This window comes from Dreissena polymorpha, chromosome 5 (assembly GCF_020536995.1).
Source record: "Dreissena polymorpha isolate Duluth1 chromosome 5, UMN_Dpol_1.0, whole genome shotgun sequence".
NCBI lineage: Eukaryota > Metazoa > Mollusca > Bivalvia > Myida > Dreissenidae > Dreissena > Dreissena polymorpha.
The window spans coordinates 24,949,811-24,964,578 of record NC_068359.1 but is presented as its reverse complement, the minus strand read 5'-3'; the positions used below and the strand labels follow the sequence as shown (position 1 = coordinate 24,964,578).

At 36.6% G+C, this 14,768-nt stretch overlaps 1 long non-coding RNA gene across 1 annotated transcript; it reads right to left on the bottom strand.

Annotated features, from left to right (window-relative positions):
* Positions 1-3,161: 3,161 nt before the first annotated feature.
* Positions 3,162-12,870, bottom strand: LOC127880761 (uncharacterized). Its single transcript, XR_008049731.1, has 3 exons — positions 12,737-12,870; positions 11,942-12,016; positions 3,162-10,220 (listed from the first exon to the last, which is right to left on the bottom strand). It is a non-coding gene; the product is annotated as an uncharacterized LOC127880761 (long non-coding RNA).
* Positions 12,871-14,768: the final 1,898 nt, after the last annotated feature.

Here is a 14,768-nt window from a genome sequence, read left to right as displayed (position 1 = left end):
AAGGTAAAGCAGTTGCGGATCGTTAATGGTAAATAGATATGACAACCAAAAACAAAACATTTATAGGATTATTAAATTGAAATGAAAAATAGAAGTCAAACGAATATTTAAACGTTATAACAATATGTATTTACTTATTGTGTTTAAACCTGACGTGATGTCACCCTGGCGTGACACGAGTATAAATGTTTTTATGATAGCTTCGAAAAGGATTTCAAAGATAATGACTAAAACACGCAGCGATTCCTAGTACAAGAAGAGTACCGCTATTAAGACCACATTGAACACTGTAAATTGCAATTTTTCAAGATTGCATGGTCCCAAAGTATTAAATAAAGAACAAAATACCCTGTTAATTATTTAGTCCGACATGCTATTAAGACCAAGCTGAAAGTAGCGGAACTTTACTGTAGTTTTATGTGCCTTCGTGGAAAATGATCCAGTCATCGATATTCGGTCCACTTCCTCATGTCCAACAGAAAGGTATTCATTTCGTGCTTTGAACTATTCTGAAGATTTTAGTCATAGTTATGTCATAAATATCGAATAGGGACTTGTAAAACCAGTTCTTTAACTTGCATTATTGCTTCGCAAGAATGGACCTGTAAAAATGCTTTTAAATTAGTTAAAAGGAAGGTATTTGAAAAAAATCCTGTTTTTGTCTTATAAACAAAAAAAAAACATTGAATGTGATACATAACCCATCACAGTATCCAATAACAGACGGGCGAAAAGATTTGAGTATAGCCTATACCACTTGCGACTGGGTATAATACATAAATACCTCCAATAACTAAAGGCAGTGGCTAGTCGTACATTCCCGTACGGCTAGACAAGAGGCTAACCGTACGGCCCCGTACGGCTAGACAATAGGCTAGCCTTACGGCGCTGTACGTATTATAGCCTTTCCTATAGAGATTGTCTAGCCGTACGGCTTATAAAGTATAAAATTGTCATTTAGTGCTGTTAATCAGTAATATGCAGCAAAGACAAATAAGCGCCCGAGCCGATTGTGACGAAGATATTTCGTACATATTTTCCTACAATAAGCCTATAACTGAAGCATTCGTATTTTTAGTTAGTGTTCGTGTGGCGTATAAATGGTTACAGGAATTTATCAAAGCGCTGACGTCACTGTAGGTGTTCGTTGTTGTATAAGTTTAGACGCAACTCAGTTTAAAAAATTATTTTATAGCTTTTTATATTGCAAGTTTTGAATAAACACAATCCATTCAAAATTATAAAGAGTGTGTCTTAAAGCACAGGTTCAGATGTGTTTTTTTTAAATCATTAATAAAAAATATATTTTTAGCTTCGTTTTGGGAAAACAGGGCTAAATGCTTATGCATAAATTGTCATCCCAGTACAAGAGACCCTTTAAACATTATAAAATAAGACATGTCGTCCTTGTTTAACGTGTTTGCATTGCACAAGCTAATCAGTATGCACAGGCTTATCTTATTTGACATGCATTAAGCCTCGTTTTCTCTGAAAGCAGCCAGTATGTGCAGATTTTCAATGATAAACACTAGACTGGCCAATATCGTCTTACAAGCTGTTAAACTCTATTACTCATATACACCAACTGCAGTGCACCAGTGAGTGGTGGACTATAAACAGGCAAATGTGGTGGTTATCTTTCCTAGCAGACGCTAGTAGAATGTGTAGTCTGCTGCAACGGACAGTGGTTGTATTTCCATGTCATAGTTAAAGGGATCTTTTCACGGTTTGGTAAATTGACAAAATTGAAAAAAATTGTTTCAGATTCGCAAATTTTCGCTTTAGTTATGATATTTGTGAGGAATCAGTATTACTGAACATTAACCATGGTCTAATATAGCCATTATATGCATCTTTTCACGATTTAAAAACCTAAAAATTATAGAGCGTTGCAACGCGAAACGATTGAATAATTTGGAGAGTTCTGTTGTTATCGTTTAAATTTGTGAAACTACGAAGATTGCTTATATCAGGTATAGAATACACCTCTCATGTATGCTTGGCAGGATAGCTCATTAGGCTAAAGCGTTTTTTACTACAGGATTCCGGGGGTCACTGGTTCGAGCCCTTGTACGGGCTACTTTTTTTCCATTTTTAAATTTTATTTTTGATTTTTTTTCTGGAGCGTTAAAAATCCAATGTTTACATTCATCAATATAAAGCATCTAATGACAAACTTCAAAACATGTCAAATCTGTGAAAAGGCCCCTTTAAGGCTTCTACGCACATACCGATTTGCAAAAACATTAGCGTTAGCGGACGCTCACACTAAAAATGAACCGTTGAACTAAATTTAGATTCACATCGTACATGTACATGCACGATTTACATGCTGGCGAATTCGACTGTACATACATTTTCGATTTCAGAATTTAATATCTGGCTTATTTTGCATATATCGACACATGTTCTTCTTAACTTTTCTCTAAGTTTATGTTCAAATATATGTTTAATAAATTGTTTTTTTTACACATTTTATGTAAATTAATAAATATTTGAAAAAATCGTATAATCTCGCTTTAAAAATTCTTCATCTTTCACGGCTTCCTTTCATGTCATACGGTTGCTTATTTGATTCATTAATTAGTCGACGTTCCTAAGGCGTGAAAAACCTGTAATAAAGAGTTGCGGCATCGATATTTTGAAATTTAATGACGACAGCCGTCAAAGTTACGTTCTAGAAATTGACTTACACACATAATTTAAATCGGTTTTTAATTTGATTCTTTAATAAGACGACTTTCCTATGTAAGGAGTGAAAACTGTTTTAATTAGTTGCGGCATCGATATTATGAAATTCAATGACGGCCAAGGTACTTCTCAGAAATGGAGTCACACAAATAATTTATTTGTCGTTCAGACAATGGATAAATATATGGTTTCATACAAGCAATTTATCAGTTCACTGAAAATGGTTGTCTTTAACTTAGACAATATCCATAGGAAAGGCTATACGTACAGAGCCGTACGGCAAACCTATTGTCTACCCGTACGGGGCCGTGCGGCTAGCCTCTTGTCTAGCCGTACGACTAGCCACTGAAAAATGTATAGTTATTTCATTTTCATTTTACAAATGTCTCTAAAAATATATTTAAATTTTCTCTATCATGGAAGTGTCATTTATTCATACAACACATGACAAATTATAACAACAATATATGTTAAAATTATCTGACCCTTGTCAGACGTTTTATTATGAAACTAATAAATGATATGCATGATTGTCAGATTGTGAAATGCTCAATTCAAGTATTATATAAGAGATAAATGGTGACGGACCCATGACAAACAAATAATTGGAGATAGTAGTAACAATCCATCATAAGTTGCAGTACGAACTAAATGATTATCATGAAAATAAAAACTGATTTAACAAGCAAATTCGTTGAATTGATATCCCCCGCCATTATACTTCTGGATACAAGTTATGGCTCTGGACACACAAAAAAAAGCATTTTTTTCAAATACAAAGGGTCATAACTCCGCTATTATTCAAGGATGTACAATGCCATTTGGCGTGCATCATCCTCTTATCCATATATATATATACTCATACCAAGTTTCAATGAAATCTGCCAAAGCACTTCCAAAATATGGTTCCGGACACAAAAGTGCCGGACGGACAGACGGAAAGACGGACAATGCCAAATTAATATCCCTCCGCTGTTGGCGGGGGATCACAAAAATTAAGCAAAATTAATGACATACACAACAAGATGCGTTTGTGAAACCCAATGTCCCCGTATATAACGTTTGACCTTGAAGGATGACCTTGACCCATCACCACTCAAAATGTGCAGCTCCATGAGATACACATGCATGTCAAATATAAAATTGCTAGCTTCAATATTGCAGAAGTAACATAACATGAGCAATTTTGACCCATATATTTGACCTTGAAGGATGACCTTGACCTTTCACCACTCAAAATGTGCAGCTCTATGAGATACATATGCATGCCAAATATCAAGTTGCTATCTTCAATAGTGCAAACGTATTCATAAAATAAGCGATTTGGGCCACATATATTTAACCTCTGACCTTGAAGGATGACTTTGACCTTTCAACACTCAAAATTTGCAGCTCCATGAGATACACATGCATGCCAAATTTCAAGTTGCTATCTTCAATATTGCAAAAGTATTAATAAAATAAGCGATTTGGGCCACATATATTTGACCTCTGACCTTGAAGGATGACCTTGACCTTTCAACACTCAAAATGTGCAGCTCAATGAGATACACATGCTTGCAAAATATCAAGTTGCTATCTTCAATATTGCAAAAGTATTCATAAAATGAGCGATTAAGGGCACATATATTTGACCTCTGACCTTGAAGGATGACCTTGACCTTTCACCAATGATAATGTGCAGCTTCAGGAGATGCATTTGCATGCCAAATATCAAGTTGCTACTTTCAATATTGCAAGTTATTGCAAAATGTTAAAGTTGGCATAAACAGACCAATCAACCAATCAACAGACCGACAGAGCAAAAACAACATGTCCCCCACTACTATAGTGGGGGACATAAAAATAGACTGATCCTACAAGCAAACCCCATATTTACACAGAACAATGTCTGAATTGACATAAATTTGGACAAAAAACATGCATTTTCCTGGATTTGAAGCACATACCTTTTGATTGCAAACAACAGTCTTACTTACTAAGACATTTCTGAAAATTACACGTTGCCAGCAAAGTACATTTTTAAATCAGATATGCAATGTCATGTCCTTACCAAATTGTACTAGAGCTGTTTTCACTTCGAGTTTGCAAACAGCCTTAAAATATAAACTAAACACTAGAAAAGAATCTTTAACAAGGGCTGTTTGTAAAACATGCATGCCCCCCATATGGGCTGTCCGTTGTAGTGGCAGCCATTGTGTGAATACGTTTTTTGTCACTGTGACCTTGACCTTTGACCTAGTGACCTGAAAATCAATAGGGGTCATCTGTGAGTCACGATCAATGTACCTATGAAGTGTCATGATCCTAGGCAAAAGCGTTCTTGAGTTATCATCCGAAAATCATTTTACTATTTCGGGTCACCATGACCTTGACCTTGTGACCTTAAAATCAATAAGGGTCATCTGTGAGCAATGATCAATCTACCTGTGAAGTTTCATGATCCTAGGCATATGCGTTCTTGAGTTATCATCCGAAAACCATTTTACTATTTCGGGTCACCGTGACCTTGACCTTTGACCTAGTGACCTCAAAATCAATAGGGGTCATCTGCGAGTCATGATCAATCTAGCCATGAAGTTTCATGATCCTAGGCGTATGAATTTTTGAGTTATCATCCGGAAACCATTTTACTATTTTGGGTCACCGTGACTTTGACCTTTGACCTCAAAATCAATAGGGGTCATCTGCGAGTCATGATCAATCTACCCATGAAGTTTCATGATCCTAGGCGTATGCTTTCTTGAGTTATCATTCAAAAACCATTTTACTATTTTGGGTCACCGTGACCTTGACCTTTGACCTAGTGACCTCAAAATCAATAGGGGTCATCTGCGAGTCATGATCAATGTACCTATGAAGTTTCATGATCCTAGGCCCAAGCGTTCTTGAGTTATCGTCTGACAACCACCTGGTGGACGGACCGACAGACTGACATACCGACAGACCGACCGACATGAGCAAAGCAATATACCCCCTCTTCTTCGAAGGGGGGCATAATGAGATAAAAGTGCACTTACAAAATCAAAGTCTTTCATTTTGAAAACCAATAGACAGAATTATAACATATAAAAAGTATACAATCTTCAGTACACTGATCAACAAATTAAAACATTTTAAATCATACAATTTGCATAAAATTCAAAGCTTGATATCTCAAAAACTTATCCACAATATTGAAAGATATTAAGAATCTTACAATCTGCATCATAACTAAAGCTCAATATCTTATAAAACTGATTGACTAAACTGCAACATTTTACAAATTATTTAATCTACAAAAAATGAAAAACTTCATATTTCAAAATTCAACCGACAGCATTGACACATATTTAGAATCATACAAAGTTAAAGCTTCAAATGTCAACTTGAAATGAGTCCAAAGTACACGGACTTTAGTGAAACACTGGTAAGGGACTAAAAAGGCAGTTAACAACAAGAGCTGTGTTCGTAAAACACAATCCCCCTTACTGCGCCGCTTTGAAGCCATATATTCGACCTATGACATTGAATTATTACCTTGACCTTTCACCACTCAAAATGTGCAGCTCCATGAGATACACATGCTTGCCAAATATGAAGTTGCTATCTTCAATATTGCAAAAGCATTCATAAAATGAGCGATTTTGGCCACATATATTTGACCTCTGACCTTGACCTTTCAGAAAATTAAAATGTGCAGCTCTATGAGATACATATGCATGCCAAATATCAAGTTGCTATCTTCAATATTGCAAAAGTTATTGCAAATGTTAAAGTTGGCGTAAACAGATCAACCAACCAACCAACCAACAGACAGGACAAAAACAATATGTCCCCCACTACTATAGTGAGGGACATAAAAATAGACTGAACCTTCAAGCAAACCCCAAATTTACATAGAACAATGTCTGAATCGCCATAAATTTGGACAAAAAACATGCATTACCCTGTATTTGAAGCACAGACCTTTTGATTGCAAACAACAGTCTTACTAAGACATTTCAGAAAATTACACGTTGCCAGCAAAGTACATTTTAAAATCAGATATGCAATGTCATGTCCTTACCAAATTGTAATAGAACTGTTTTCACTTCGAGTTTGCAAACAGCCTTTAAATATAAACTAAACACTAGAAAAGAATCTTTTAGGAGATAAAAGTGCACTTACAAAATCAAAGTCTTTCATTTTGAAAACCAATAGAAAGAATTAAAGCATAAAAATTATGCAATCTTCATTACACTGATCAACACCATTGAAACATTTTAAAATCATACAATTTGCATAAAACTCAAAGCTTGATATCTCAAAAACTTATCCACAATATTGAAAGATATTAAGAATCTTACAATCTGCATCATATTTAAAGCTCAATATCTTATAAAACTGATTGACGAAACTGCAACATTTTACAAATTATTTAATCTACAAAAAATGTAAAACTTCATATTGCAAAATTCAACTGACAGCACTGACACATATTTAGAATCATACAAAGTTAAAGCTTCAAATGTCAACGTGAAATACACATCCAAGATATCATTTAAACTAATATACTGACAAAGTTTCAAGAAGATTCATAAGTCCATATAAGGAAAAATGCCCCGCCCACTGGTGGCCATGTTTTTCTTAGCAACTGGAACCAATTTCAAACTTGTCCAAATATCATTGGGACAAATCTTCTGACAAAGTGTCATGATGATCGTACAATAAATATGGCTTCTAGAGTTTTAACAGGGTTTTACTTTAGCCATATAAGGAAAAATGCCACGCCCCTTAGTGGCCATGTTTTTTCACCAACTAGAACCATTTTTGAACTCATCCAAGATATCATTTGGACAAATCATCTGACCAAGTTTCATAATAATCGGAAAATAAATGTGGCCTACAGAGTGTTAACAATGTTTTAGTAAAGCATGATACATAACCATATTAGGAAAAATGCCCCGCCCCCTGGTGGCCATGTTTTTTAAGCAAACAAAACTATTTTTGAACTAATCCAAGATATCATTAGGACAAATCTTCTGACCAAGTTTCATGAAGATAAGAAAATAAATGTGGCCTATAGAGTGTTAACAAAGTTTTACTATAGCCATATAAGGTAAAATGCCCCACCCCCTGGCGGACATGTTTTTCAACCAACCAGCATCATTTTTTAACTTGTCTACGATATTTTTTGGGATGAATATTCTGACCAAGTTTCATGAAGATCGGAAAATAAATGTGGCCTCAAGAGTGTTAACAAGATTTTACAATAGCCATTTTTATAAGGAAAAATGCCCCGCCCCTTGGCAGCCATGTTTTTCAAGCAAACATAACCATTTTCAAACCCATCCAAGATATTAATGAGACAAATATTCTGACCAAATTTCATGAAGATTGGACAATAAATGTGGCCTCTAGAGTGTTCACAACGTTTTACTATAGCCATATATAGCCATATAAGGAAAAATGCCCCGCCCTTTGGCAGCCATGTTTTTCAAGCAAACGTAACCATTTTCAGCTCGTCTAAGATATCATTGAGACCAAACTTCTGACCAAATTTCATGAAGAATGGACAATAAATGTGGCCTCTAGAGTGTTAGCAATGTTTAACTAAAGACATAAGGAAAACTCCCCCGCCCCTTGGCGGCCATGTTTTTTCACTGATCTGGACCATTTTCGAACTCGTCCAAAATATAAATAAAACCAATGTTTTGACCAAGTTTCATGATGATTAGGCAAACATTTTGACTTCTAAAGTGTTCACAAGGTTTCTCTATAGCCATATAAGGAAAACTGCCCCGCCCCTGGCGGCCATGTTTTTCAACGGACCGGAACCAATTTTTAACTCAACCAAAATATCACTTAGACAAACATTTTGACAAAGTTACATGAAGATTGGACTTCTACAGTGTTCACAAGTTTTTTTGTTTTTTTTTTGACCTAGTGACCTAATTTTTGACCCAGCATGACCCAGTTTCGAACTCAGTCGAGGTATCAATGTGACAAATGTTCTGCAAAATTTCATGAAGATCAGACAATAAATGTGGCATCTAGAGTGTTCACAAGGCAAAATGTTGACGACATACAACGCACAACGGACAAAAGGCAATCACAAAAGCTCACCATGAGCATGTTGCACTCAGGTGAGCTCAAAAGTTATGGCCAATTTTAAAGTTTTCAGACGGACGGACAGAAGCAATATATTTAACATTTAACCTTGAAGGATTACCTTGACCTTCACTTTTCACCACTCAATATGTGCAGCTTCACAAGATGCACATGCATGCCAACTGGAGCTTTGTCACAGACTTGACATATACCCCCACATAACGCATTGACACAGACTATTTTGTATGCTGTCTTCACAAAACAAGATAATACAATTTATGGCGATTTTTTAAGAATCATTATGCCATTATCATTTATAGCCATTTTGACCTTTGAACTCTTGAATTGTTTCACATGACAAGCCTTCCAATGACTTTGAACAAAATTGATGTACAGAGTCATTTTAAAATCTTACAATGAATGACATATTTATGGCCCAGACAAGATAATTTATTGCCATTTTTGACCTTTGAACTAAAACTACGAACTTGAGTTTGAAGATATCGACGTAATTCTTTCGCGCGACACACTGTCAAATGATGGTGAACAAAAGAGCCAACGATTTTAAAATCGCACAATAAACAACATAGTTATTGCCCAGACAAGCTCAATTATGGCCATTTTTTACCTTTAAACTCAAATTGTGCCCTTGTTCTTGGAAATATCGACGTAATTCTTTCGCCCGACACACTGTTCAATGATGGTGAACAAATGTGCCAAATGATTTTAAAATCTCACAATAAAAAACAAAGCTATGGCCCGGCCAAGCATTTGACCTTTGAACTCCCAAGTGTGACCTTGACCTTTGAGATATTGACGTAATTTTTTTTAACACGACACACCGTTCCATGATGGTGAACAAATGTACCGAGTCATTTAAAAATGTAACGATAAATAACATAGCTATGGTCCGTACAAACTTACAGTTTAAAACATACTAAGTGACCCCATGACCTAGTTTTTGACCTGGCATGACCCATATTCAAACTTGACCTAGACATTATCTACATACAACTACTGACCAAGTTTGGTGAAGATCGGATGAAATATCGGGACAGACCGACAAACGTGACTCCTATATAGCCCCCATTACCAATTGTAATAGGGGTATAAATATCAAGTTGCTATGTTCAATATTGAAAAAGTTATGGCCATTTAAGTTTTCGGCCAGATGGACAGACTGACTGACTGACGGACAGTTCAACTGCTATATGCCACCCTACCAGGGGCATAAACATATTCCACAATTCTTTTTCCATTTTTGTTTTTCCATAATAATGTTATGGACCCTTGCCCTTATCTGGGCCACTGTTCTTCCGCTAAGTATTTTTAGGGACCCCATTATTTTTGAGCCAGATGGCATTTTTTTTTCTCTTAATTCATCTCTAAAAAAGTTCATGAAACATATGTTCTCTTCGCTGGCCCACTTTCGTTTCATTCCTTTCTTGTCCCTGTCCCTAAAACAAGAATAGATATAAAAAATAAAATAGCAATGAGTATCATGTCAGTGTTTTCTTCAGTTTTGGGGGAAAGGGGTCGGGTCCCCTGAGAGGGGGATAATTCACGTGTAAAAGGGGAAATTTCAATGCTAAGCAAGTAACATACAAAATCAAGTTGTAACACCATAATTCACCATACACAGAGAGAAAAACATTATTCCAATTTTTTTTGTCATCAACATGTTATGTTTATGTTCAAAGATCAACATTTTTTGGCTTTTCTGTGAATTATTTAAACGAGGATTTAAAATTGAACTACACTTCCAAGAGGGGAAATTTTCAAATATTTTTGGGAAAAATATACACTCTAAGCAGCAAACTCATTTGTTCAGTGACTGTAAGCCCTTTATTTTGTTGACTTTTCTACTGAATTGATCCTTGCACACAAAGTATCAACATAACAAGTCAGTGTTCTGCCGTGGATGCGCCCTTGTGTTATTGTCGCAAAAAACAAATATTTGTCCCCACCCGTTTTCTGTATATGGGTCCGCGGGCGCACATGAATTAGAAATAAAAACTAATCGATTCAATTTGTAAGTCGGTAAAGTAATCGAGTGAATGTGTAACCAGAACAAACTATTTCATTGGACATGACGTCATTTCGCAGCCAATGGTTAATTTATTTAATATTAACACTCTATTTCATTGGTAAGTTAAGATTATAACAACCAATCAGATATCAAGGAAATTTCCGAACCTATCAAAATGGCTTAAAGTGACAGGCCAAAGAAAACAAAATCCATTTATTTTTTTTCCTCCAGCAAGTAAAATTAGAAAATATGACAATAATATTAACAACCCAACAGAGTCTTCCCAAGTCCCAACATCGTTTAGCAATTACGAAAAAAGTCTGCCCCTAAACGTACATTCCAAGAAAATTGGCTTCAAAAATGTCCTTGGTCACTGTTTGACAACAACAAAATGACATGCAGATTGTGCATAAAGCAAAAAAGAAAACGCCTTTACTATCGGTATTTCTAATTATCGAACAAGTACTTTGACATGCGGAGTCCAATGACCATAAATCTGTTCAAAGTTTTGTAAATATGTTGACAACTGTTTGACAGTGTTAAAAAGTTTTTTGAATGTTCCAGTTTTAATAACAATGTTACAACCTGACTGTAAGAAGTTTAAGCACGTTTAAAAGTTCAAGTTAAAGGTTATTAGTTTCCACACATTTAATTCTGCTACAAAAATATTTCTGTGTCCCCATATTTTTTCTTTTTGTCCCCACTTTTGTAATCCTAAAGGGTCCCCAACAGTAAAATTTCACGGCAGAACACTGCAAGTGATACAATGATTGAATATTGTAGAGCAAGGTTTTCCTGATAAAAATGCACAAAACCTGAACATGTTTGGAGGTAAAATGAACTAACTGAAACTGTTTTAACACCAGTTTAAAACAATTTTTCACACATATAAGAACTGACAGTTCGCAGAACTATCATTTCTTGGAAGAACAAGTACTAAACATTAACTTTCATAGCAAACTGCCTACTTTGTACTTTACAAGGACTTTTACAAGCACATTGTTGTAACCCTGTAGATCACAGAGGAGGTCGTCTAGAGCATCACACTTGACTTGGACTACTCATTTACTTTAATACAGTCATGACATAAGACTCTGTCACATAATGATAGAAAATGCAGAGAAACCCGTCTTCAAATTTAGTTCATACCTTGAGGATTTGGCTGCCTCATTTCATCATGGGTCAGACTGGCTGGCCCTTCACTGTCAGCAGTTGACATGGACTCTGAAAGAACCAAAGTGAAACCTGTAGATTGCATATGATCAGCACAGTCAACACTGGCATGTTGTATCATGAGAGGCTCTGACTCCTGTACAGATTCTAGACTGTGGGTGTCTTCAACAGTTGCCTCAATGACTGTAAACATATAATGTCAACAGTGGGGTCTTGTATGTCTATTATCCATTGGTGGATCTTGCTGAAATCTATAGAAAACATGCATGCCCCCCATATGGGCTGTCCGTTGTAGTGGCAGCCATTGTGTGAATACGTTTTTTGTCACTGTGACCTTGACCTTTGACCTAGTGACCTGATAATCAATAGGGGTCATCTGCAAGTCACGATCAATGTACCTATGAAGTGTCATGATCCTAGGCAAAAGCGTTCTTGAGTTATCATCGGAAAATCATTTTACTATTTCGGGTTACCGTGACCTTGACCTTTTGACCTCAAAATCAATAGGGGTCATCTGCAAGTCATGATCAATGTACCTATGAAGTTTCATGATCCTAGGCCCAAGCGTTCTTGAGTAATCGTATGACAACCACCTGGTTGACAGACGGACCGATCGACATGAGCAAAGCAATATACCCCCTCTTCTTCGAAGGGTGGCATAAATATATATTGGCTTGGACAACAGAAAATTGTACTAGAATATATAGTCTACAGTTGGGTCATGTCTTTATCATCAATAGATGGGCCTTTATTATATGACAACAGAAATACCATGGGTCAGACTGGCTGGCTCTTCACTTGGCTCCCTCCTATCATGGGTCAGACTGGCTGGCTCTTCACTTGGCTCCCTCCTATCATTGGTCAGACTGCCTGGCTCTTCACTGTCAGCAGTTGACATGGACTCTGAAAGAACCAAAGTGAAACCCGTAGATTGCATATGATCAGCACAGTCAACACTGGCATGTTGTATCATGAGAGGCTCTGACTCCTGTATAGATTCTAGACTGTGGGTGTCTTCAACAGTTGCCTCAATGCCTGTAAACATATAATGTCAACAGTGGGGTCTTGTATGTCTATTATCCATTGGTGGGTCTTGCTGAAATCTATAGAAAACATGCATGCCCCCCATATGGGCTGTCCGTTGTAGTGGCAGCCGTTGTGTGAATACGTTTTTTGTCACTGTGACCTTGACCTTTGACCTAGTGACCTGAAAATCAATAGGGGTCATCTGCGAGTCACGATCAATGTACTTATGAAGTGTCATGATCCTAGGCAAAAGCGTTCTTGAGTTATCATCCGAAAATCATTTTACTATTTCGGGTCACCGTGACCTTGACCTTTGACCTTGTGACCTCAAAATCAATAGGGGTCATCTGCGAGTCATGATCAATCTACCTATGAAGTTTCATGATCCTAGGCATATGCTTTCTTGAGTTATCATCCGAAAACCATTTTAATATTTCGGGTCACCGTGACCTTGACCTTTGACCTAGTGACCTCAAAATCAATAGGGGTCATCTGCGAGTAATGATCAATCTACCCATGAAGTTTATGATCCTAGCCGTATGCGTTCTTGAGTTATCATCCGGAAACCATTTTACTATTTCGGGTCACCGTGACCTTGACCTTTGACCTCAAAATCTATAGGGGTCATCTGCAAGTAATGATCAATCTACCCATGAAGTTTCATGATCCTAGGCGTATGCGTTCTTGAGTTATCATCCAGAAACCATTTTACTATTTCGGGTCACTGTGACCTTGACCTTTGACCTAGTGACCTCAAAATCAATAGGGGTCATCTGCGAGTCATGATCAATCTACCTATGAAGTTTCATGATCCTAGGCATATGCTTTCTTGAGTTATCATCCGAAAACCATTTTAATATTTCGGGTCACCGTGACCTTGACCTTTGACCTAGTGACCTAAAAATCAATAGGGGTCATCTGCGAGTAATGATCAATCTACCCATGAAGTTTCATGATCCTAGTCGTATGCGTTTTTGAGTTATCATCCGGAAACCATTTTACTATTTTGGGTCACCGTGACCTTGACCTTTGACCTCAAAATCTATAGGGGTCATCTGCGAGTCATGATCAATCTACCCATGAAGTTTCATGATCCTAGGCGTATGCGTTCTTGAGTTATCATCCAGAAACCATTTTACTATTTCGATCACTGTGACCTTGACCTTTGACCTAGTGACCTCAAAATCAATAGGGGTCATCTGCAAGTCATGATCAATGTACCTATGAAGTTTCATGATCCTAACCCAAAGCGTTCTTGAGTTATCATCCGGAAACCACCTGGTTCACGAACCGACCGACAGACCGACCGACATGTGCAAAGCAAAATACCCCCTCTTCTTCGAAGGGTGGCATAAATATATATTGGCTTGGACAACAGAAAATTGTACTAGAATATATAGTCTACAGTTGGGTCATGTCTTTATCATCAATAGGTGGGCCTTTATTATATGATAATAGAAATACCAAAGGAAATGTTTTGTTTTCCAAAAGCACTTCTAAAAGTGTTTTTTTATGCTTTTCGGTATAAGGTATGAGATGTACACAAAATAACAACACACATATCCCCCACTAAAATATGTTATAAGACCTGCTTACAATTTAAATCCAGAACATCTTCATACTTGCAAGTAAGTTATTTATCCTTTAAATCATTAAAAATAACTCAGAAACAGAAATGTCTAATTGAGCATATAAACTATTTCAAAAGGTGTCCAAATCTAAGGTATTCCTATTCTTCCTTTTTTTTTTAATGGGCTACCATAACAATGACTCTGTT